Source organism: Pteropus vampyrus, unplaced genomic scaffold, assembly GCF_000151845.1.
Source record: "Pteropus vampyrus isolate Shadow unplaced genomic scaffold, Pvam_2.0 Scaffold62, whole genome shotgun sequence".
Taxonomy (NCBI): Eukaryota; Metazoa; Chordata; class Mammalia; order Chiroptera; family Pteropodidae; genus Pteropus; species Pteropus vampyrus.
In genome coordinates this window covers 5,259,573-5,264,859 of record NW_011888843.1, presented here as the reverse complement: position 1 = coordinate 5,264,859, position 5,287 = coordinate 5,259,573, and positions in this window count along the sequence as shown.

Below are 5,287 nucleotides of genomic sequence, written 5' to 3'. Positions count from 1 at the left end.
TAGTTGAGAGCTTCTTTTACGTGCCAGGTGTTCTGACCAGGGTGTTACATGCATTATTGTTAAGATGTTTGTGCTTTCTGACAGGCAAGCCTGTCCAATGGGCAGCCAGAGGGAGCCTTGAAAATTGTAGGTCTGTGGGGCTGGGGGCTCTGAGGCACAGAGCACCAAGAAAGAGTCCCAAAGACACCAAATACGAAGCTAAGGAAGTGGGTCCAAGGGCGTGAATGGCCAACGGAAGGCAAACTTCCCAGCATGGATCTCTGGAAATTGTATTCTCAGAAATGTCTCTGATTCTACTGGCAACTTCCTCCCCAAATTCTCACCTCAGATATGGGGTGATAAGCCCAGGTTACTGACCTTGTCAATACATTTACCATTGCAGATCAGGAACTTTTTTTTTTTTTTTGGCTGTTAGCGATTGATTTATGTGGGCTTCCCGGATCGGGTTAATTGTCAACAATATCGTGAGCTTCCACCGCAAGACTGGGCATGGAGTTATCAGAACATCGCGTTACCCACGGTTATTGAACTGATAGCTGCAGATGACGTAATCCTGTGTGGACTTGTGTCTGGCCCTGCAGAATGGTTGGGCTCACCCACCCACTGACAAAGCGTGATGACTGATTGCCTGTCATTAGGGATCAGCTTGCCATGCAGTCAGCAAATTTCCAAAGTCAGGTTAACGGGTAAGGAAATGGTCTGGGGACTTTGGATTTCAGTTCATTAACGTCCAAACAACAGATAAGCTTTTTGAATGGAAACAAGCCAAATGCTTGGCCTTAAAAATCCTTTCTGGGAGCATGTCAGGATGGGGGTCCGATCAGGCATTGATTAAACAAAGCTAACATCATGGGATGCTGGGAAGACAATACTTGCTTCGCAAGTGGGTAGAAGAAGACTGTAAAAACTAAGAGTTTTGGCCTACAGTTTCATTTCTTAGGGAAGTCACATGAGGATGAGCGATGAACTTTCTCAGGGCCAATTCCTGGACAGTGGGTCCAGTTTTATCATCTAGAGAAAGGCAGGGTCTATTCTCCAACATTTTGTAGGCTGTCGAGATGAGGGATAAATCTGAAACTGCCCTTAAATACTAGGCTTCAATTGCTTTCTTTCTTCCCTGGGCAGATATACAGGCTTGCGGTATGATTTAGTGCTTGAGCCCCGGGGACTGGTATGCTTCTGCAAAATGGAGACATGGCTTTCCAATTATTTTTGTGTTTTCTGCCGAACACAGGCTCAGTTCCCAGTAGAGGGACGTTTGGGGCTGATGATTCTCCTTGGGAGGGAAAGTGAGAGACCATAGCTATAGCCAGCCTGGCTCCCTTACCTGCTTCTGGGTTTGGGGAAAAGGCCAGTGCAATAATGATCACGATAACGATAATATTAATAATGAAGAAGGAGGAGGAGGGAGGAGAAGAGAAGAAGTGGAGGAAGAGGAGGAGGAGGAGGATGAAGAAGTGCTATTGCACTTGAAATCAGGAGCTGCCAATCGTTTACGCTTTCTCCCCTCCTGGTTCTAACCAATTGAGGAGCTAACTGGGATCAAAGAGTCCATGATATTACCAGAAGTGTAGGGCTCTGGTAAAACCGGATGTCAGGATCTTCCACTTGGCTCTCCAGTCTGAACTTACACACCCAGCCAGGCCCCCTAAAGTGAGGCAGATCTCCCTTGAGCATGGAAGCGGGCAGTGAAGGAAGCCAGCAAGCTCCAGATGAAGCCAGGAAGTTAATTGAGAACAAGCCAGACACGTCCATGTTCCACTCAGGGACCCAGCTCCTGGCAGATGTGTCCCAGTGGATTTGCCTGGTTCTCTTTGATCTCACAAAATAGAGAAGTCACTCTCTCTCTGGCTGGAGCAGCACGAGACAGGGTGGGAAACGGGAGTAGAAGTGTTTGTTCCAATATTTCTTTCTTCCTGGCTTAGGATGAGAGGCAGAAATATAAGGAGTAGGGTCATAAGCATTGCCCTTTAGTAACTGTGATAATTGAGAGTTCCTCTTATGTGCCAGGTATTCTGATCAGGATGTTACCTGTATTATTAAGGTATTTTTTTCTCTCTGACAAGGGACCAGAAGCCACAGCCTTGCCAGCTTTTCTAAATAGTCGCTGGCCTCCCCGAGCTAAGCTTTAGGATAGCACTATGCTTTTTAATCCTGTACAGCCATCAGGGACCATAATTGGCCACTGACTGGGTATTAACATCTGCTCTGGGTATTAGGGCTTAGAAGCCTGGGAAAGGAAGGAATTTTCTGGAGTTTCATGTTCCAAGCCCCTGGCCAATGAGGTTGGTTCAAGGATGGGGAAGGAGTCAGGTTAGACCAGGAGATAGAATCCTGGGGCTTTCGCTGGACCTTCTCTTTCTCAGAACCAGCAGCTCCTTTGTCAATGGAAGAAGTTGACGGCCATATGGATGATGTAAGCCTGCAGATGTTGGGGGAGCCCTGTGGAGAGATCCGTCTGCGGCGAAAGCTTGTGCAGAGATCTAGTCCTGATGACTTTGTTCAAGCCCTTGGCTCCCTCACTATAGCCTGAGCTAGATGCACTCTGGCCTTGCACAAGTGAAACTATGTTCTCCATCTTTTTTTTGAACTGGGTTTCCGTTGCCTACAACCCCAAAAGTCTTGGTTAATGCATTTGTGTCTTTCCAATGGAATAAATAGTTTTCAGGCCATTTATTGTGAAAATAAAGTAGGAAAACACACACCTAGTGAAATATGAGAGTTCTCAGAGCCTGTATGACCAAAATAGCCCACTCCTACCTCTGAGCTGAACCAGAGCCCCAGAATATTATTTTTTTGAATTTAAGATTAATGCCCTAGTTAGCTACAGAGATATTAGCAGCCATCGATGGATATTTTAGAGTGGATCAGTCCAGCTTTAGTCACTTATTGGGGGTAGGAGGAAAGGAGCTTTGAAAGGAGAGCATGTGCTGAAGGCATTTTGTTATATGGGGGTGGGGGGCGATGCTAGGAAAGGTGTAGATTATATGGTCGGAGCGACTAGGGTGAGGGCAGACGCAGAGTATTAGGATGAGGGTAAAGGGGCCATTGAAGATGTAGGAAGAGCTGAAAGTGAAAAATACCAAAGGTTGTATTGGTAGAGATGTCACAGGAAGTATAATCAAGACAAGCCTTCCTGAGTCCTGGCTTTGCAATGGGCCACCCCGACCCTTACGCAGAGTGGAATAGGTGCCACGTAAATCACTAGGAAAACTGATATTGCTAAAGACTATGGGCGCGATCTAAGTCAGACTCTAGTGTGGTTGCAGGTGAGAGTTTAGTGGGTAGGTGGGAGATGAGCGTGGTCTGTGTGTGGCACTCGAGTATGATTGTGGGTGTCGGTGGGTGAGCTTGGGGAAGGGGTGTTGTCTGAGCTAGGCCCTGTGTGTTCACATGTGCATGTGCGTGTGTGTAGTGGTGGGGGGTCAGAATCAGGAGGGGGCTTGGCATGGCCAACAGGCAGCTGTCGGCCAAGGGGCACTTCCTGTTGTAATTGAGAGAATGCAGTGTGCTATCTCTCCCAGAGTGGGATGATAGTAATTAATTGTTCATTGATCCCCGCAGGTCAGCTAGAGGTCAGGGAAGTTACTCCAGTGGCCTTCCAGTTTGCTGGGCAGCTGGGAGCAGTGGTTTGAGATCTCAGCGGGAACTCTGTCCTGTGCCCTAAACCCTGACGAAAGGTGACGGGATAATTATGGTAACCTAATGTCTATTATTACAAATAATACACAAGTGAGCCATTCGGGAGAACCATGCCAGCACAGTAAGACTTCGAGGCGGGGAGGTGGAGAGAATGCGTCTGACAGTGGATGTCTTTCAGCATAGAGCCAACTGCCGCAATCTGATTATTATTATTGTCACTATCAAAAGCTTAAGTGTTTATCTGAGTATGAGGCTGCGCCTAGAGAACCGCTTAGATCTCATCTCTGACCCTCATAGGCGATCACCGTCTGAGACAGAGATTCTTACACCAGCTGAAGGGCACATACATAGTGAATGGAGGAAAAATAGGACTCAGCTCAGGCCCTAGCTCTGCTGCAAAGCCTTTTGCGATCTGCCATTTTCTCCCAGCCTCCGACGTTCTCCAACATGACAGATGCCCATCTGAAATCTGTGCAGTGTCTTAATTCAACAAATATTAGTGCAATCCCTCCTTTGTGCCGGGCACTCCGTTCGGGCTTATGTGACATCTATGTTCCCATATTGCTTGTACAGGTTCCGTGTTATCTTCTTTGTCTATGTCTTTCCTCTCCAACTAGACTATAAATTTTCCGAAGGCTGGAACCATGTTAAGGATATTAAGCAATAGCCATAGCAACCATTAACTGAGCGTTGTATTGCGCAAATGGTAAGTTCCATAATGCTTAGCACGTGGCCACATAGGTACTAGTTCCTTAATAAATATTGATGGATTTAAAAATATGGAACTTAGTTGCATTGATCATGGGGGTTGCTGTGGTGAAATCTTTCTCTGAGATGGTTCACAATTTCCTCTGTGATGAGATTCAAGGTATTGTCCTTTCTAGTTATCTGCACTTACATCTTAGAAGCTATGGGGTGAGAATATTGATGGAGTCTGTGATTGTGTGAATTTCCTTGGTGAAATATACTATCTCTGAGTTATGCTAGAGCTCACAGAACAATCGGTGTCTACGTTTCAGAGGCATAACCATTTTAAATCAGAGGACAGAGAATACTGCAGTGAAACCAGCGCATCTGCTTTTCTTTGGAAATGCTGTTTTCTTTCTGAGCACCTGCGCTTCCCTATCGGGCAATGCTTTCGCAGCTCTTAGATGCAGTACAGTTCTCTTGCTGAACGACCCTCAGTCTAATCGATGCCTCCACCCTAGGGCCGTTGACCACCACCAAATCCGAAGGGCAGCTTTTGGAACACCTTGAAGCTTGGTCTTTTGCGGGCTATGATCCAGGCTCCTGTGGTTGCCTCCCACCCCTTTGGCTGTTTTTCTGTCTTTCTCAGTTTTTCCCCTGGGCTCCCCAGATGTTTCTCCATCTCGTTTAAGTTCACCATGGCAATTGCCGTCTATATTCCCCATCTCCAGAGAGAGAGATGTCTTCCCCAGGCCCCAGAGCCCACACTTGGAGCCCTGGTTCCACGCGGCCTGTGCCCACAGGGCGCTGCCTTTGCTTAGAGATCTGTCCTCTCCGCTCATGGGTAAGGACTTGCTTTGTTCAGTTTCCTTTTTCTTGACCCCAGTGCCTGTCGCATCGCCCCATCACCCTCGACCATTTGTAGAAAGAAACTAACTCTGAGTCTGTGCTTTCCGGA